Raw genomic sequence first — 21,950 nt, 5'->3', positions numbered from 1 at the left:
GTGGGCCATGGTGGTTTGCTGCATCTATCAACCCATCACCTAGGGATTAAGCCTAGAGTGCATAAGCTATTTTTCATGATGCTCTTCCTCTCCCTGTTCCCCCAATAGGCCCCAGTATGTCTTGTTTCCCTTCTTGTGTTCACATGTTTGCATTGCCTAGCTCCCACTTATAAGCGAGAACATGCAGTGTTTGGCTTTCTGTTTCTGTGTTAGTTTGCTAAGGATAATGGCTTCCAGCTTCATCCACCTCCCTGCAAAGGACATGATCTCATTCCTTTTTATAAATGCATAGTATTCTATGGTGTATATGTACCACATTTTCTTTATCTAGTCTATAATTGATGGACATTTGGATTGGTTTTATGCCTTTGCTATTGTGAATAGTGCTGCAGTGAACATATGTGTGCATGTATCTTTATAACAGATTGATTTATATTCCTTTGGCTATATACCCAGTGATGGGATTGCTGGGTCAAATGGGATTTCTGCCTGTAGGTATTTGAGGAATCTCTAGCCTCTCTTCCACAATGGTTGAACTAATTTACATCCCCTCCAACAGTGTAAAAGCATTCCTATTTCTCCACAGCCTCACCAGCATCTGTTGTTTCTTGACTTTTTAATAATTACCATTCTGACTAGTGTGAGATGGTATTCCATTGTGGTTTTGATTTCGATTTCTCTAATGATCAGTGATGTTGAACTTTTTTCCATATGTTTGTTGGTCACATGAATGTCTTCTTTTGAGAAGTGTCTTTTCATGTCCTTTGCCCACTTTTAATCCATCCTGAGTTGATTTTTGAATATGATGTAAGGAAGGGGTCTAGTTTCAATCTTCTGCATATGGCTAGTCAATTATCCCAGTACCTGTACCATTTATTGAATAGGAAGTCTTTTTCCCTTTGCTTTTGTCAGGTTTGTCAAAGATCAGATGATTGTACATGTGCAGCCTTATTTCTGTGCTCTCCATTCTGTTCTATTGGTCTACGTGTCTGTTTCTGTATCCATTCCATGCTATTTTGGTTACTTTAGCCCTGTAATATAGTTTGAAGTCAGGTAGTGAGATGCCTCCAGTTTTGTTGTTTTTGCTTAGGATTGCTGTGGCTATTTGGGCTCTTTTTTTGTTCCATATGGATTTTAAAATAGTTTTTTCTAGTTCCATGAAGTAGTTTGACAGGAATAGCACTAAATCTGTAAATTGCTTTGGACAGCATGGTCATTTTAACAATACTGATTGTTCCTATACATCAGTGTGGAATGCTTTTCTGTTTGTTTGTATCTTGTCTGATTTCTTTGAGCAGTGTTTTGTAGTTCTTGTTGCAGAGCTCTTTCATCTCCCTGGTTAGCTGTATTCCTAGGTATTTTATTCTTTTTGTGGCAGTTGTGAATGGGATTGCATTCCTGATTTGGCTCTTGGCTTGACTGTTAGTGGTATATAAGAATGTTAGTGATTTTTGTAAACTGATTTTTGTATCCTGAAGTTGCTGAAGTTGTTTATCAGGTTATGGCTCTTTTGAACTGAGACTACGAGGTTTTCTCGATATGGAATTCTGTCATCTGCAAACAGGGATAGTTTTACTTCCTCTCTTCCTATTTGGATGCCCTTTATTTCTTTCTCTTGCCTGATTGCTCAGTCAGGACTTACAATACTATATTGAAAAGGAGTAGTGACAGAGGGCATCCTTGTCTTGTGCTGTTATTATTATTTTTTCTTAAGGGAATGCTTCCAGCTTTTGTCTATTTAGTGTTCTGTTGGCTGTAGGTTTGTCTCAGATGAGTCTTACTATTTTGAGGTATGTTTCTTCAATACCCGATTTATTGAGAATTTTTTTTTCTGAGGTGGAGTCTTGCTCTGTTGCCCAGGTTGGAGTGCAGTGGCATATTAAGAGTTTTTAACAGAAGAGGTGTTGAATTTTATCAGAAGCCTTTGCTGCATCTATTGAGATAATATCATGGATTTCTCTTTAGTTCTATTTATGTGATGAATCACAATTATTGATTTGCATATATTGAATCAACCTTATATCCCAGGGATAAAGCTTACTTGATTGTGATCAATATGCTTTTTGATTTATGCTGGATTTGGTTTGCCAGTATTTTGTTGAGGATTTTGCATCTGTGTTCTTCAAGAATATTGGCATGAAATTTTGTTTTCTTTTTCTTTTTCTTTTTTTTTTTTTTTGTTGTGCCAGGTTTTGGTATCAGGATGATGCTGGACTCATAGAATGAGTTAGGGAGGAGTCCTTCCTTCTTAATTTTTTTTGATTAGTTTCAGTAGGAATGGTACCAGCTCGGATATAAATCAACTATGAACCTGTGTGATCATGATCCTCAGATTTTTTGGTTGGTAGGCTATTTATTACTGATTCAATTTTGGAGCTTGTTATTGATCTTTTCAGGGATTCAATTTCTTCCTAGTTCAGTTTTGGGAGGGTGTGTGTGTCCAGGTATTTGTCCATTTCTTACTAGATTTTCCAGTTTTTGTACATAGAAGTGTTCATAATAGTTGTTTATGGTTATTTGTATTTCTGTGAGGTCAGTGGCAACATCCCTTTGTTGTTTCTAATTGTATTTATTTGGATTCTCTCTCTTTTATTCCTTATTAATCTGATTTATTAATTGTTTCCAAAAAACAACTCTTAGATTTGTTGATCTTTTGAATGTTTCTTTTTTTGTGTCTCAATCTTATTTAGTTCAGCTCTGATTTTGGTTATTTCTTGTTGTCTTCTAGCTTTGGGGTTGGTTTGCTCTTGGTTCTCTACTTTTAGTTGTAAGGTTAGGTTGTTACATTGAGATCATTCAAATTTTTGATGTGGGCATTTAGTGCTATAAATTTCTCTCTTAACTCTGCCTTAGTAGTGTCCCAGATATTCTGATATGTTGTATCTTGATTCTCATTAGTTTCAAAGTTTCCTGATTTCTGCTTTAATTTCATTACTTAACCCAAAAGCCATTCAGGAGCAGGTTATTTAATTTCCATGTAATTGTATGGTTTGGGGCCACTTTCTTAGTCTTTATTTCTAGTTTTATTGTACTATAGTCTGAGAGAGTGTTTGGTATGATTTCAGTTCTTTTCCATTTGCTGAGGATGGTTTTATGTTCAATTGTGTGGTCAATTTTAGAGTATATGCCATATGGCAATTAGAAGAATGTATATTCTGTTAATTTTGGATGGAGAGTTCTATAGATGTCTCTCAGGCCCATTTGGTCCTGGGCTGAGTTCAAGTTCTGAATATCTTTGTAATATTTTGCCTGGATGATCTGTCTAATACTGCCAGAGGGGTGTTGAAGTCTTTCACTCTTTTTGTATGGGAGTCTAAGTTTCCTTGGAGGTCACTAAGAATTTTCTTTTTGCATCTGGTGTTTTTGTGTTGGGTGTATATATATTTATGATAGTTAGATCTTCTTGTTAAATTGAACTCTTTACCATCACACAATGACCTTCTTCGTTTTCTTAAAAAATTGTTTTTGGTTGAAAGTCTGAAATTACACATTTTTTTTAACAAAGAATATCTTAGCATATTAGCAGAGAATTTTGAATTGTATGACATCTGACATCCAGCTTCAGTTTAAGCAGAAAAGCTTGAAGATGGTAAGGAAACTACTTTAGATTAAATATTGATGTCCAGATATAATGCCAAATTATTTTCTGTGTATTAATTGTTCCATCAGCACTCTTCTTTGAAGACACTATCATTACCCTACACTTGGGGTCCTAGCAGGATCATAGGTATTAGTGCTCTAACTGTGTTATTCCCAAAGAGTCTTATGATCCAGGCTGAATCAGTTACAGAGTATCGTACTTCCCTGGAGAAGAAATTTAGTCCAGAAGAGGTGTAATCCAAAAGGACTGGTAGAACAATGTTTCTACTATCAATGCCTACTTACTGAAATAAAATATCTTTGTATTAAGATAAATTATCTACAAGGACGTGACTCTGGGGTGGCTGGTGGACATCTTGTCGAACGTGTGAATTGGCATGAATGCAGAATAAGGCCAAGCAGAAATGGGAATTGCTGACAGGTGAAAGAGAAGACAGGGCCCTAATGACACATTTAAACACCTGGATTGAATATTCATTTATTCAAAAAATATTTCTTGAACCTCTTTACTACTCTAGACATTGTTCTTGAGTCAGGTATGGCAGTGAACACAACAGAAAAATTTCTTGCTTCTAGGAAAGACAGAGACAGACACAGACATGAATATATACATACATACATATGAACACGCACACATACATAACTTAAGTCACTCAAACTGAGCCAAGTGTTTATAAACAAAGTGAGGAAAAGGGGGGGAGAGTTTTTTAAAAGGATAATCAAGGAAAGCAATACTAGAAAGGAGAAATTAGAGCAGACTTCAATGAAGTGAGGAAAGAAGTCATTTAGATATCTGGGGGAAGAAGTCTTGGCAGAGGAAATAGCAAATACACATGTCTTGAAGTGGAGTAAGACATTCAATGTGGCTGACACAAAATGAGTGGAGAGAGAATATGGGGAATGAGAAAGATGGAAGGACAGTATGGAGGTCTTGACAGCTCATTGTTTTATTCTAAAGGACATGGGTAACATTGAGATAATTTTTAAAAAAGTATTAAATAATCTGAATATTTTGAAAAACATAAACAAAAACAATCTAGTGCACAGTTATCCAGGAAGACAAGCAAAGAAAGTGTTTCAAGCTCTAGTGACTGATCAACCATGACAAATGGTGCTGGTCCTGATAGGTGAGATTATATAAATCCTACTGTCTGATGATTGGTTTACAATGTGAAGGTCATCTGTGATGTGATAAAAACAATACATGTTGAGTGGTGGAGGTGCATCCTCAAGGTAGAATGAAAGAGAAGATTGAATATGGTCTCATCTCTGGATTTTCTAGTTAAGGAAAGATTTCTTGATATCTTGAGTTGGGCTTCTGTTTTGTGATAGCAAATAAGGCATGCTATCCAAAGGGGCAGATAGGACAATGTTTCTACTATCAGTACCTGCTTATTGAGAGAAAATTTCTTAATATTAAGATAGATTATCTAGAAGGATAAGTCTTAGGCTGCCAGTGGACATCTTCTCGATCACTTGGATTTGCACGAATGCAGAATGAGGCTGAGTGGAAATGGGAATTGGCTTTTAAAAAATTAACTTTAAAAAAAGACATCAATCTGATTCCCAGCTTACCAGTTAAAACCAATTATATTCTATATTCATAAGACAAGTATTTATAAGGCTACATCCTAGACAAAACTCTGCTCAAAGAAAGAATAGTCTTTCCATCAGTTTTTCTGGTCCTGATACTGGTGCCATTATTAGGAGCTATGCAACTGGACATTGGAACAGTTTGTCCCTGATATAGAGCTCGTTAATACTATATTATAAACCTCTCAGATTAGTCACAATCTTTTCTGTGCTTAGTTCAATAATATACGTAGTTTAGTTTCTGCATTCTGCATGCAGTAAGTTAATCATAGATTGAAAATATGAATAATTTTGTTTTATACTATTTTATATTTCACAGCAATATCCCTGTTAACATCTGTCACGGGGTGGCCAAAGAAACAGAAATATAACACACACTATGTTATACATACAGATTATATTTTGCTTTATATCCTTTCTTGTGGAAGTTTGTGCACATGTTTAGTTTTATATTACTCTATATTTCTGTGTTTTAATTTTCTTTTCAATAAAAGCAGAAGTTATTTGATATACTAACACTATAGTGTCATACACAGGGAATTTCTTTAAGCTTTAAAAAATATTTCACTAGTATGGTTTTAGAGAATAGAGTATATAGAAAAATCTAAAACAAATCATACTGTAGAACATACTTCCATATATTTGGAAGTTAGAAAAAATTGAGTATTAAACATTCATAATTATCCAGAAAAATACCTGGATAATTAATAAGACTGTGTCATTGAAAAGGGCTTTGCAGTGTGGTTTAATAGCAGGAGTGACCTTTAACCTTTAGGGTTTTATTTAAAATGCTATGTAGTGATATAGGCGGCAGGGTAGCAGCTTTTAATGTTTCACTTTAAAGAAAGAAGCAGGAAGGTCAGAGTAAGAAAATTAGATTTATTGAGCAGTAACTACAACACTATAGCAACTATTTATTTTATTATTATACAGTATATTTAAAATTACAAATATCACAATTTTGCTTCAAAAATATTAAATCACAATGTTCAAACAGTCATTCCTGATTGTAGGGGGAAAAATATTCTATTGTGTTAGATTGCAGCTAAGTTTTACTTTAAACTGCTTGAAGCCTTTGTTTATTTTTCCTTAGTTGTTTTATATCTATTTTTATTTTTGCTAAAGATCAATTCTTGTTCTTTAGGACAGAAACTTTGTCTTCTATGCATTCATATGACACACAGATGACAATAAGCCATGCTTTCAACCTGATATTAAGCCTGCTTGCAGATTTTCTTTTTATCCAAGTGTTCTTTTTACCTGGTCTGTGTGGCCGGCCAAAATCTAAGATGGCTCTTGTATCCCCACTTGGTGTACATGCGCTGCTGATTCCCTCACCAGGAATGTGGGCTGGAACCCTGGATATGATGGGCTATGACTCCTTCTACCAGGCTGTGCTATATAAAACTGTTGTAACAGACTGGAGGGAGGTCTTATTGCTGGCTTTGAAGAAGCTGCCATGTTGTGACAGAGCCACAATGCTAGAACCAGAGGGTGGCCTCTGGAAACGGAGAGCAGTCCCAGCCAACAGCCAGCAAGAAAATGAGGAACTCAGCTGTACAGTTGAAAGAGACTTAATTCTGCCCACACCTCAAATGAGCTTGAAAGATGACCCCAAGCTCCAGATGCAAATGCAGCCTTAGCCAACACGTTGGTTGTATCCATGTTCAACACTGAGCAGCTACACTATGACTGGAATTTTGAACTACAGATACTGTGAGATAGTGAGAGCATGTTGTCTTGAGACACTAAATTGGTGTTAATTTGTTATGCAGCAATAGAAAACTAAAAATAATATGGCCTACTTCCTTTTCAATATATTTTTCACTCTTCTGCCATAGATAATATAATAGCAGAAGGCCTGACATGATTAATCTCAAAGTGACTACAAGGACAGTAATTATAATAGTAACGTGGCAAACTGAAGCAGATTTCAGGTGTGTTAAGGCAACATTCTGTAAATGCTACTTTCCTATGCCACTTCTACCTTTATACCTGTGTGTTTTCTCAGATCAGTATGTACCTTAAAACATTTCTTAAAGCGCTCTTTTTATCCAAGAATTCCTAATGAAAACAAAGCATTCCTTAAAAAGGATTGATTTTTATGAAATGAGCTATTTGCCATCAATTAAACAACTATCCAATGTATTTACACATTTTCTTGGCTATAATGTGTTTTATCATGTTTGTTTCTGAAACTGGGATGCCTTAAATAGATGTCAACAGAAATGTGCTCTGACGAAGGCAGGACTGAGTTGATCTGCAGTTGTCATTGCCTTCATATGTGCAAACTTAGCCTTCTAGGTATTTTATGTTTATACAATTTTCTGTTCATTTGAGTTATTCACATCAGAATTACACAAGCCATTGATTTCTAAAGAAAATTTATATCCTTAAATGTTGCTTAAAATGTCTTCATAAAGTTAGTATTATGAAGCAGCATTGATATGAAAAATTTTTGTCTCTGTGGAAGGTTACCTATCATGAGCCATGATTATTTTTGCTCACTATGTATGGCCAGCATCTAGAGCCATGTTCTAGTCTACAGTGGAGTTGTGTCTTAAGGCAGAGTTAGGTTTTCATACGATGGCATAGGCAAAACTTACATGCTGATAATACTACCTTTTAAAAATTATTTAAGCCAATCTGTGTAAGGTAAGTTTGATGTTACTAAGGTTGAGTAATAGTTGAACTAGTTGTGGAGTTGAACTCGCTCTAAATTCCTGTGTATCTATGTCTTTTATTTTAGCTATTTTTATTTTAACTCTTTCTAATTTGACTATGTTTTTAGTTTGACTATTTAAGTACATTATTACCTCTCCCCAGATTTAAAACAACAACAACAGAACATTTCTTCCTTGTAAATGAATTTCTGCATGCATAAAGCCAAAGTAAATTATAAGGGTTAAAGATAAAAATGAGCAAATTTATATTAGATAAATGCAAACAAAATAAAGCTCCAAGTTACAACATTAATATCAGGCAAGAAAGAATCCAAGGAAAAAGAAAAGCGTTAAACTGGACGATGTGGTTATTTTGTTTAGCAGGTGAAGGATATTATACATGATGAAGTTTTACTAAATAACATTTTCATAAACCAAGTAGAATATCAAAGTTGATATGAAAAAAATTACAAACAAGGGGAAATGAGAAGAATACAATTATAAATGAGAGATTTAATACAACTTTCTTGCCTTTTAAAAGCAAGTAGACAAAATAAAGTATAGATAATCTAATATAATTAATTGCATTACTTTAAACATCTCTATATATCAGATTTTATAAGATGCAAAAAGGGAATAAGTCTCACAATTACTTATATCAGTGAGAGGTTCGGTTGTAGGAAATAGAGTTTGTTCTAGCTATTTTAAGCAGAAAGACATTTGACATAGGTAATTTAAAATCCTGGAAATGGATTTTCCAACCTATGGCTGGAAAGACAGGAGGAGTAGGCCCTGGGCCAATTCCCCAGGAATGATTCCCAGAATTACACAGCCAAGTAGGTCTGCCAGGTTGCTGCTACCTTTTCCTACTTAGGAAAGTGAACACTCAGATGAATACCACTAGAAAACTGTCAAGTTCAAGAACACATCCCTGGAACTGTGATCCAGAAAACAGGAAGCTGCCACCCACACCTCCCCGGCAAGTGATCTTGAAGTGAGGGACTAGATGTTGGAGTGAGGCTCTATATCTGTCCTTACGCCAGAAGCAAGAGGCAAAACAAAAAGTCATCCCTTACCTCACCTGCACTCCCAATATCGAAGGATGGAATGGGGGCATTTTCAGTGCAATCCAATTTACCTCTTGAGCTCTAATTGTCAGTAATAGATACTGACTGCCAAATTCACCAGTCCACCTCATCCATGATCCTGAAACTGGAACTTTTTAAACAATGGGTGTATATTGATACACAAATAATATTTATTAAGTGTTAAATTCAGTTTAAAAAGCTGAATTATGCAAATCGATGCCTCAAATTATGAATGAATAAGACTATTAATTAATTATATATATGTAAAGAAATAACAAATTCGAAGGTTGGAATTTAAAAGTTATCCTGAATATCAAAGTGAACCTGCAGGGCCTTTATACAATAATGACAATGAAATACTGTGTAATAACATTTTCAGAATGAGGCCAAAGGTATATGGAGTCACAAATACAACATAAAATTCTTCACTCTTACAGGAAAGACCTGAATTCAAGATCTCTGTGAAACCAGCTATGTCTAGTAACTTCGCCTGCAAATCAAACAATAAATGACATAGTTTCTATATATCAAATTTTCAGTTTTAAGAAACTATAATTTTCAGGGCCAACAGTGTGGTGATGATGATGTATTATACAGTCCCAGAAAAGTTACAAATTGGTGTAATTTTTCAAAGGGTAATTGGGCAATGTAAGTCAAAAGCCTTTAAAATATAAATCAATCTGATGCAACATTTTTATTTTGTAGCTCTTAATAAAGTAATTGGAAATTTGCATAAAGACATGGAATAGGTTAGTCAGCAAGCCAGTATAGCACTATTTAGCAAAATTGTCCAGTATTAGTGAAGGGTTAGATTAAATATGACAGAACTTTAATACTGTATGACTATTAAAAATAATTGCTTAGAAAAAGATTTAACAATGAAAAAATATTCATGATACATTATTTGGTAAATAAAGTGTTACAAAAACAGCATGTGTAGCAAAATTCAAATTTCTATATGCATTTATACATAGAAAATAACACTGGATGGTTAAATATAAATATATTAACAGCTTTTTAGTGGTTGGCATATCAGTCAAGATAGGTTACAGTGTGATTTGGAAACAAACACCACCAAATCCCAGTGGCTTAATACATGACAGTTTATTTATTTTCTCTCTCAAGGTCTGTTGAGGGTACAGGCAACTTTCCAAGGCAGCTGTCTTCCATGTGGGAGCTCAGAACCCCAGGCTAATTCAATCATGTGGCACTTCCATAACAAGTGCTTCCATGATTGCTGTGTCAGGGCAAGAGAGAGCCTATGAAATTTTACAGGCAGCTTTCTCCCTTAAATTTATATTTCATGCATAAGCAAGTATAAATGATGAGAAGTCTAAGTATCTCCAATAAAATACTTCACTTACCTTAAACAGTTGAAATTCTTGAATCATTTTAGCGCCTGATAGTTACATTCTGATTCATTTCTTTCCTTGACAATAATGGGCCAATCTTGAACTTGCCGTTTATTCCCCCATAGTCTTTATTACTCCACCTAAAATGAGAAATAATTGCATCAAAGCCTTATAAAAATTCTGTGATATCTCATCGATAAATAACCTTGAAATGAGATGTAATACAAAGCTTAAAAGTATTTATGTTTTAGACTTCTTTGGACATATTTTTGCTTTCTGCTTTTCATAATGTTCATAAATGTTAAACAAAATGGGCTCAGGAGTAATTTTATAGATGGAAATCATATTATATATTCCAAGTGACTTGCCTTGGTTTTCCCCCATAGCTGCCATTATTGTGTCTTTTGTTGTTATCCTAAGTTTTACCACGGATGTTATGGGTTCCAACTTTTAAGCAGTTTGTATTGCCCAGCATTGACTGGGAGCAGGGTCATATTTTCATCATGCTCCTCATCTTGTGTACAGCCTTCTGTTATCCCAGCTGCATTCTGTATCAAGGCTTGTTCTTGTGTAAAATAAAGTTGTGTTTCATCTTGAAGAACCAAATTTACTTCTATAGTAAACTTTAAAGCCAGAATCATGACTTTTTGTTAGAATTGGATTAATAGCTACTGGGCACCATATTTAGAAGATAACTGCAGTGGGGATATGGTATAATAAAGTAATAAATAATAGGTTAACATAGGTCCCTAAATTACTGGACCTGCATTAGAGACAGATCTTAGGTCTTTTCCTTGAGAATTGTGTCATCTCCAGGGTAAAAATGATGTGACCCAGGTGGGACTTTTGAAATGTGTTCTATAACTCGCTGCTAAGCAAACTGCTCATGTAGAGGTATCACAAACAAGTGACTTATTCAGAACAGGTGAAACAGGATAAATGATGAAAAAAGGTAGATAAAATTCTTTGAAAATAACATTATTTATAGTATTAGCAATATGAGATATATGTGATTTCTTGATTCCTTCTCCACGTGGTTATAATCAAATCCAACTTTTCCCATTTCACATACAAAGTGAAGTTGGAAGTTGGGCTGGGCAGGGAATTTCAATTGGCTTTGACAGGTTGGAGTAATTTTCAATATGGCTCCAAGATAGTGGTTTTGCTTGGCTAATACATATTTTTCAATTTTGTCAATTGAGACAGAAATCCCAAACATTAGAAAAGTGTTTGAATACTGGCTGTTTCGTGCCAGGAAGGCACAATGACTTTGGTATACAATGTTAAGATGGTGAATTTTGCTAAATGCAATTGCAAACACATGTTCCATTGCAAAGCAGGCAATGAAGAACAAATTAAAAAATAAACAACCCAGAAATGGGTTTCAGTAAGAAACACTGAATAACACCAAGGGTGTTTTTTAAAATTATAAAAGTGTGCAACTACTACAACAACTTTTTACTTTGCAAAGTTATTAATGAATCATATTGATTGCGCAGTTTCTATTTTTTAAAATAATTGAATCATGGAGATTGAATCATGAAAGCTTGTATCTTACAAACTTAGCCCTCTCTTTCTTAGTGAAGAAATTTTAAATACATAAGGAACTAATTTCAGGACTATTGCAATTTTAATTATTACAAATTATCTTTTCTAATTTTTTTTGGTCAGATCAGAATAGTATGGATTTTGAATGAAGATTATTACAAGACTAAAGAGAAAAGCATAATTAGAATGTGATCTCCAAAATAACATAAATTTTTAAAAATGCCACCACAATTCTGAAAGGGAAAATGGGTGGCATTTCAAAGTTTATTTCATAAATGGGGTTATGTTTTGTTCTCTATCCAATCGTTTTCATCACATTACTTCTTTCTTTGAAGTAATCCAGAGTCATTCTACATGCTAAAATATGAGACAATGATATATGAAATCCTTATTTAACAAACTTTCCGTGAGCAAAGTCATGCTTTCAAAATCTTGGTTCAGAATCTCGTATGTTCTAGCTTTCTAATTGTGTAATTTGCTGAGATCATTTTCTACCATTATTGGAGCAATATATCCTTAAAATCATTTCTTTGAGACCAACTGATGTTTGAACTCCAAATTCAGAACATGCCAGGGACATGCCATTTCCCTTTTTTTCAACTTACAACTTATAAACAATAGAAAGGATTTAGTTTATTTATTTTTTCATTCACTCAATTTATGTCTTTCTTTGAGGTGCATATACTTGTCTATGCTTCTCTTACATTTGTCTTGGTTGTAGTCTGTCTTAAATCATAAGTTCCTATAGGACAGGGACCATGCCTATTTAATTTAGTTTTAACACATCTAACCCAATGCAATGAAAATATGTGAACTTAACACATGAATCTTGATGATGACAGTGATTATAATAACTTATGTTGTTTTTCTTTTGCTTCTCAGTGGCACTTGCCAGTAATTCACACATGCTGACAGGTAAGTTCTGTGTATTTTTTTGTGTACATTTTCATACTTCTTTCAGCCAAAATACTACATAAAGTCATAATGCATAAAATTTAACTACAGTATTCCTTTACTTTTATTTCATTTTTTTGGCTCTTTTCCATTTATCTGGCAGAATTATATATGAGGCCAAATCTTTAAATTCTTTGCAGTTTTCTCTTTGGATTTACAGCACAAGTCTGTTGATTATTACATATCAGTCACTATTAATATAAGACAAACATTAAAGAAATGGCAAAGGGGCAGTTACAAGAAAAATGCTGCAGAACAATGCATGGTATTTCTCTTCCCACATTCTAACGCAATCCATCACAGCCAAGATCTTCACAATCTGTAGGGATCTCAGAGAATTGTGGGTATTTTTTTCTTTTTTCTTTTTTTTCTTTTCTGATTGTATCTTTTCTGCACAGTTGAAAAACACTTCAGTGTTTTGTTTGTTGGCTTGTTTATCTTAAAGACAGGATCCATGGTACCTGATGAAATGTACAGAGTCACATTTCAATATAAATATGTAATTACTAACAAACACATTTGGTAATACCAAGCCTTCTTATTGGAAACCCACTCCAGTGCTGCTTATTACTTGGCATTTGTAGACTCTCCTACATTACTTTCTAATGGCTTTATATGGGTACTTCAAATGGATTTGAATTTTTAAAAGCAAGTATCACATCATATACATCTCTGATATGCCTACATCATCACATTGTACAGTTCTGGCATACAATGGATGTCAATAATAAATATTAAAAGTACATAGTTGTTGTTACCATTATTATCAATTACTATGGTATCATTACACATTAGCTTATGAAGTTAAGTGTAGGTAGCAAACAAAAGTCAAATTATAAATTCCTAAAAAGAATACATCTTTGGTCATGGGTTTTTACTCATACATTTTAATATATTTTGTTTGTCAGTTATGGATCTCAAGGAATTCACTCTCTTATCTTTCCCCACTTCAATGACATTCATCTATTCTCTCATTACTAAAATACTACAGTAGTTCAACTTTGGATAGATTTGCTGCCTGATGCCCTCACCTATGTGAAACAAAGGAGGCAAGTGTATTAAAGAGTTATTAGCAGGTAAAGCAGGTATGGCAAAAACCATGCGTTTCATTCATGAAAGGGCACTGCCCACTCAGATATTATTTATTCATTGTTTGCACAAATATAACAACATTAGAACTGCAATAAATTCAAACTAGGGAAGATATATATACTCTGAAAAAAGAAGTGAGGCCTGTTAGCTTTGTAGCAAAAGAAAGGACTCAAAATGAACCTGTACGAAACAGACATAACTGAAAGAGCGGCTTTGTCTTTGTTCATTTTCTAAAAATAGGCTGCACCTTTCAGCTAGTTTCTAAGGCAGCATTGTAGTACATCACAGTTAAATAATTGAAAATTTTTTGTACAGGCTTTGAGTCTACAAGGATAAGTTAAATAATTATAATTTGTATTTCTTTAGTGATGTTGCAGGGAATAAAATACTTTCCCAATCAGACATTCCTACTTTTTAGGCCAATGAGTTCATGAAATTTGACCTAAAAACATTTAAAACAAATATAAGTGATATCCAAACAACTGAAGAAATCCAAGTGTTTCATAGTGAAGAGAGAGTTACTAAAAGACAGTGCATCATCTCAGTGGAACATGATGTAATCATTTATGTGATAATTTTGAAAACTATATAAAAACAAGGGCTAATGTTAACAGTGTTAAGTAAATAATGAGTATGGATTCCACATGGACATATGATTGGTTATCATGATGTAAAAGAAGCTTATTTGCCAATAAATATTGGGATGAAACAGCAGCAGCACTGGCAGAGCACAGCAGCCATACGCACAGATCTGGAGCCACATTTCCTGAGTTCTGTTTCCAGGTTTGTTGCTTTTCAGTTGCCTTACCTTGAGCAAATTATGAAACTTATGTCTTTCTGTTTACTCATCTGACAAACAAGGATGGAGTGTTTTCTTCCAATGGCTGTTGTAAGGATTTGTTTTTTTACATGAGATCTTGTATATATTAAATACTAAGAACAATGCCTGGAACATAGTATTACTATGTGTGCTGTTAATTTTTTTAAGTAGTCATGTTATATTGGTGAGAATAAAGGAGAATTTTATGTTGTTTCTAGGTAAAGTAAATTAAAATAAAAGATTGCATCATGTGAGAGAACTCTATTTAAAAAAGCGAGGAATTACACAAATAATTCAAAAAGTATTTTTAAAGATAATGATCAAAATGAAATATTTTTGGATTCTGAAAGAGATACAACTCACCTATATGGAAAATTCTACTAATTGATAATTTTCTAAAATATCTGGATAGTCAAGACTTTGTTATTTTTAATTATTTCACTCTTGTTTACAAATTGCCACCATATTGTTCCTTAAATTCATTATTAGTGATATCATGTTTGTTTAGCCTTCGCAGCCAAGTTAAATATTTATTTTTTATTTGCTGATATTATTTAATATAATGCTCTTTTCACACAACAGTGAGAAATAACCAACTAAGTTTCATTGGGCTTTGATGTTGTCTTGTCCACACAAAGAGATTTTTATAGGTAAAAGTTTGACTTTCCATTTGTGAATCCACATACTTCTTTGGTGACTCATTTTGCTTTCCATTCTTAGGTAATATATCAAAGCTCCTTATCTTCCTTTAAGGTCTCTCAGAAGAGACTTTCAGGGGATCCAGAAATTCTTATGAATCAGGTAGAGGATTCCTCTATGGCTAATGTAGTCTATAAAAGATAGAGGCTTCCCTGCTGCTATTACAGTTGCTGAGCAATTCCAGATTAATGACAGTCTCTATACCTGAACAAGTCCCCATAACTAACTTCAGTTGTCTCCAACATTAACATCACCAACAGTTCCTCAATATTGTCCTTGATCAGGTGCTTAAGATACTTCCAATCTACTTCAACAAAAGATGTGGACTGCAGGAATGGATGAACCCAGGACATGGATACTTGCTTCACAAGGGGAAAGTCCTCTATTTGGCTCTTCTTTATTACAAGATCTGTCTTCTACCAGTGTGGCTGTTGGAAAACAGGCTTGTGACCTTTCTTGCTAGTGAATTGCTACATCCTGACCAAGCTTGTTTGCTATTCCTTGGATTAAATTTCCTATACTAAGAGACAGAGGTATGACCTTGGCAGTTGCTGAAAGGCACATGAATAGCTGGAGCACTGATTCTAGGCTATGGCCCGATGTGTAATTCCACGTAGTTCAGCCCAAGACACCAGCTAAATTCTGGTTCTATGTTGGTATTTGGGGCCAAAGAAATAGCAGGTGATAAAAGGTCATTCCTTTAACTGGTGTTCTTATTTTTATATTTCGCTTAGACTTGACTGGGTCAGGAAAGTATTGAGGACTTCAGGTTCCATTTCTCAACTTACTACCCCGTAGCTTAAGGGAAGCATTTTACAGGTTCATAGCACCTAGTATTTTTCTCATTGCTGTACCAGCAAAAACTGATTCCAAATAACACTTGATTTTGGGTTATGCTCAGTAATGATCTGAACCAGAAAAACCTGGCCAACACTTGATTTCTGTGATTAGCTTGTAGAATCCAATTACCTAAATCACCTAGGAACATCTTCTTTGAAAGATTAATAATATAGATTATGGTTGGGCATGGTGGCTCACACCTATAATCCCAGCACTTTGGGAGGCCGAGGCAGGTGGAGGTCAGGAGATAGAGACCATCCTGGCTAACATGGTGAAACCCTGTCTCTACTAAAAATACAAAAAAATTAGCTGGGCGTGGTGGTGGGTGCCTGTAGTCCCAGCTACTCAGGAGGCTGAGGCAGGAGAATGGTGTGAGCCCGGGAGGCGGAGCTTGCAGTGAGCTGAGATTGCACCACTGCATTCTAGCCTGGGGGACAGAGCAAGAATCCGTCTCAAAAAAAAAAAAAAAAAAAAAAAAAAAAAAAAAAAATCAAGTTTTATAGCAATGTCATGACAACACAGGCAATAGTGGGTCAAAATTTAAAAAACATTTTCTTTTATCTTTTAAAAATTTGTTTGCTTGCTTACATGTTTCCAGAGCCTACTGTATCATATAGGTGCTCACCTAGAGCCACCAGGGTTCTACAGGCTATAGCTTAAGGAAAGACTCTCACCTAAAGCTGCAGTAGACACTAAATCAGAAAAGTGAACAAAGCTAAGTGCTGAATGAAAAGTCAATATACCATCAGCCACTGAGATGATTCTGAATGGGCCCACCAAAATTAAAATGTTAATGGGTTTGAGGCCAGAATCTAGGAATATGATTTGTGAGGGTAAGAGCAGCAGGTTGAATCCCAGAAGACTGAGATATTTGTTTGACATAGAGTTTGTTAGCTGCTGGATTTTAACGCCTGCGGAAGCATGATACACAAGTGAGTGAGTCTTCCATGTTTACAGGACCATAGATAGATAAGTTACCATTATTCTTTAATTTCTAGACCAGTTCTTCCACTTTCATGGATATGAGTGTGGATGTTTGTATGTATGTGTGTGTGAATGGTATTTTGGTGGACAAGATAAAAAGTCAAATTCTTTTTGAGGACAAGCAGACTATACTTAATATTTGCACTGATCTTTTCCGTTTACTTGAGCACCATTTAGTAAATTTAGTCTTTCTGTGTTTAATGGGGTTCTTGAGTTTCTCAAAATGCCTACTCACAAGATGTAGTTCACTGGAAAATGTTCCTGTAAAAAAATCTGAGAAAAGTACTTGAGATTGTGCCCCAAATCTATGGAGAGTCACCTGTAGTTGGTGTCGTCTTATATTGAAATTATTCTACCCCAAACTGATTATTTTTTATAGATTTATTCACTTTTCCCCTTATAACAAGAGAATAAGGACATAGACTTATAATAGTATTAAGAAATGGCTATTTGAATCATTCTATTATAAAGACACCTGTATATGTATATTTATTGCAGCACTATTTACAATAGCACAATAGCAAAGACATAGAATCAACCTAAATGCCCATTAAGGATAGACTGGATAAAGAAAATGTGGTACATATACAACACAGAATACTATGCAGCCATAAAAAGGAACAGGATCATATCCTTTGCAGGGACATGGGTGGAGCTGGAGGCCATTATTCTTAGTGAACTAACACAGGAACAGAAAACCAAATACCACATGTTCTCACTTATAAGTGGGAGCTAAGTGATGAGAACACATGGACACATAGAAGGGAACAACACACACTGGGGCCTATCGGAGGCTGGAGGTGGGGAGGAGGGAGGGGAATTAGGAAAAATAACTCATGGGTACTAGGCTTAATATCTGAGTGATGAAACAATCTGCACAACAAATCACTATGATTCAAGTTTACCTATATAACAAACCTGCACTTATATCCTTGAACTTAAAAGTTAAAAAAAAGAAACAGCTATTTGAATACTATGTATTCTCAATAAAAAACAATTTTTACCACACTTAGGTGTCCTTATTGTGTGAGTGGTCTAGCATTGTATGGTGCCTTGTCAAAGCCACCACTGACAGCTGGTTACCATTCAGTTGCTAGTGCTGGTGGCCAGTTATTTTCAATTTGGCTTCACACCGGTAGTGACTATCATCTGCTTAGTGATGGAGTGATGTGTAGGTTCAGGTCTTTATAGTTGAAATGACCTCGAATTCACTTTAGGAGAGGGATCTAGGCCTGTATGGGAGCTTCTTCAAAGCTGACCTGAATGCTTTCAAAAGACTACAAGCCGTAATGATTTTCTGGTTTTCACAGAGTCTGGACATCCTATGGAATATTTCCTGTCCACGCAGGCCTCAGAGGACTTGGTTGCCTTATTGTCTAAGTAGCAACAGAAGGGCCATTATCAATAGCTTGGGACAAGTAGATAAGTGCTTTCAATAGATTTTTGCCAAGTGAGGCAGTCTTTGCTGAGAATTATATTTACATAAGATGTGTCTATTGGAGATGTGAAGCACAAATATTTGCTGTGCATTTAACTCACACTTCCACAAGGAATCAGCTAGAAATTGGAAGTTGACTTTTGGAATGTATTCTATCTACTGCCAAGTCACAAGGTGGTGTTTGAAAGTTCAGGAGGTAAAAGGCCCAAATGGTAGCAAAAGTAAGAAAAACATCATCTATCCTGATTGAGGAACTGGCCAAGCTCGAGTAATTATATATAGCTTCTTTTTCGCTCATATTTATTTCTTCCATATTTATAGTTCCTAGAAGTTAGAATACTTACTTGTATTCCACTGTCTTTTTTCTTCTTTTAAGACAAAGAAGTAATTTATTTTGGAAACCCAGTGGTCTTTAGTATCATCTTAATGTATATTTGAGTAAATTTTAGAGTAGGAAGAATAAATGAAATGCAGTATTTACATTTAGCTAATTTTCTTCCCTTGTTAGAAAGCCACTATTTTGCAGAAAGAGAAATACGTTAAAAATGTATGTATTTTAACTATAAAAATCAATTGTCATAAATTGTATATATAGCAAATCACATGGGAAGTCTTTATTTCCTAATTTAAAAAAGCTGCCTCAAAGAAATGTTTCAGCACACAGAGGCACATGGGCCGCTTGGCAGACAGCCTAATTGAAACCAAGGGCCCAGAGAAGAGCTCAACTCTGCATCTGCCGACCAGAACTGGCTGCGCTACACTTTGAACCAGTGCTGATGGCTTTGTACACAAAGATCAAAATGAGTTTGTTTTATTCAGCCGGGTTGTGGAGGTGCACGTATTTTGGCTTCTGGATGCAATAAAGCATTGAGCTCTCAGATAAACAAACTATAAATCTAATCAAGTCTGGGCACAATGATAAGTAGATTGCTTATATGGGGGTGGGAGAAGAGAAGGGGTGGGGGGAGGAGAGAGAGAGAGAGAGAGAGACTCTCACAGGATAAAATAGCCCATTCTCATTTTATGCAGTGGAATGCTGAGCATGAATCTTGGTATGTCGCCAGTTTTAAAAACTGTTTCTTCTTTTCCTTCTCCCTCTCCTCCTCCTCCTCCTCTCTTTTCTTCTCCTTATGTGGCAGAGAGACTACAGACGTATTCTCAACTAAAGAGCTGTCTTGAGAGCTACATCAGGCTCCTTGAATGGAAGCAGGTGAAGTATTGTAAAATATTTCTTCTTACGTATATTTGAGGACTGAAATATTTCCATCTCTGTTTCTCTACCAAATAATGCAATACAGGCAAACAATATGTAAACGGTGTGTTCCTTATGTGGAATTTGTAGCCAACAATATCACCATCGTGTGCCCCTTATTTGTCCCCAGTGACATGCTGGGAATAGAACAGAAGAACGATGAATGCCCTGTCTTAAACATGTTTAGATGTGATGACTCCTAAGCATGGCTGAGAGTTTCAGCTACGATGAACAAATGGAAAGGGATCATAGACTTATTTCTGTATTTGGATGCTTTGGCGCACCGTACAACTTCAAGGATTGTTGGAATCAGTCCATCTCCCTGCTTTACTAAGTAGCTGCCAGATAAAGCTCTAAATATGATAAAATATGTGTCCATTAGGAGTGACTGAATTCCACAACTAGACTTTACCTGAAATTGAAATGATAAAGTTTTCATTTAAAGTAAATACACAAGTTGACAGGTTTAGAAACTGCCCAATAAATAATAACAGTAATTTTGAAATTTCCTCCAGAAACAGGAGTTCTAGCTGTGTGATAAAAGAGTGAATTTCTTAAAAATAAAGACCCATAACCTGAATCTCTAGTTAGATACTTACAGCATGGTTAATTGCTTTTAAAAAATCCTTTTTATTGAGATATAATTCACTTACCAAAAAATTCATGCTTTTACCATATATAATTTAACTAGTACACAGTATATTCACTATATATAGTAGTATATAGAATATTCATTAAATAGTATGCAGCATATGTACAACCATCAGTTCAATCTATTTCTAGAACATTTTCAACACCTCCCCCCCAAATAAATGCTGTATCCATTAGTAGTGTTTTATGGGAATTACTGCTGGAAATGTCAGGGAACTTGGACTTTCTCTCTAACTTCTAATTTGAATAAACTTTCGTTTGTAGTCCTGAAAAATCAACTTAGATTTTTTTCATCTCCAATTTCCATGCTACTAAGATTCTTTTCTATAGATAACCAAAATATTTCAAGTATGTAGTGAAATGTAGTGTAGTTTAAAGAGTTCGGCACTAAACTGGATAGCTTATTGTGTTAATGACCTAAGTCCCTTAAAGTCTCAATACTTTATTCTTACTAGAGTGAGATAAATAGGTCACTGCTGGGGACTGCGTTGTCCTGAGTGTCATGCCAGCAGTCATATTTCTTGTTCAAAACATATATAGAAAGTTCAATCATAATACCTATAATGATATTAATAATAATGAGAAAAAAGAGGAAGAAGGAAAGAAGTAGGAGGAAGAAAAAAATTTATATAATAGACTGATCACCCTACTGTATTAAGAATTTTCATATACTTCTCATTTATTAACTTGTCTATCCTCAATGCAACTCTTGCACATAATTAGCACAACATAGCATTAAGCATAACTTGGTTCCAACCAGCAGAAAGCAACTCAGCTTCTCTCCAGAAATACAAAGAATCTTATTGAGAATATATCTAGAGGTTCCAGACTCAATGGGAGGCTATAGGACCAGCTAGATGCAACTGAAGAAGGTTTGTCAGCTAGAAGCAACCAAAGAAGCTACTGAAGACTCAGTGACAGTATCTATATCAGTACTCATGCCCCAAGTATAATATGGAAGCTATGCCACTGCTACTACTGCTGCTGTGATGAATATGACCTCTTGTTTTCCTGATACCATTACATCAATTGCTTAAGATTCAACAACTAAGAAACAAGCACCTGATTTGCTGAACTTGTATCAGGGTCCATTCTGTGACTGAGTAAGTGAGGAAAAAGTCTGTTTGGCTTCTGTCATGGTTAATTTTATGTGTTCGCTTGTCTGGGCCCAGGTGCCCAGATATTTGGACAAACATTATTCTGAATATTTCACTGAAGAAGTGTTTTGTATGAGATTAACATGAAAATCAGTGTATATTGAGTAAAGACAATTAATCTCCATAATATGGGTGGGCCACATCCCATCAGTTGAAGGACTTTCACAGAACAAAGTCTGACCCCTACCCAGAGCTAAAGAGATTTCAGTTGGAAGATTG

General features: G+C 35.1%; 1 long non-coding RNA gene across 2 annotated transcripts in view; it reads left to right on the top strand.

Moving 5' to 3' along the window:
• Positions 1-21,950, top strand: part of LOC107129410 (uncharacterized) — a 67,596-nt gene that overhangs the window by 29,964 nt on the left and 15,682 nt on the right. For both annotated transcript variants that reach the window (XR_010586073.2, XR_012433422.1), the window contains exons 3-4: positions 12,727-12,759; positions 19,811-19,881. This is a non-coding gene — a long non-coding RNA (uncharacterized lncRNA). The remainder of the gene's footprint in view (positions 1-12,726; positions 12,760-19,810; positions 19,882-21,950) is intronic.

The sequence above is a fragment of the Macaca fascicularis genome, chromosome 4 (assembly GCF_037993035.2).
Source record: "Macaca fascicularis isolate 582-1 chromosome 4, T2T-MFA8v1.1".
Lineage (NCBI taxonomy): Eukaryota > Metazoa > Chordata > Mammalia > Primates > Cercopithecidae > Macaca > Macaca fascicularis.
Note: the sequence above shows the minus strand (reverse complement) of the source record. Positions and strands in the feature narration are given on the sequence as shown.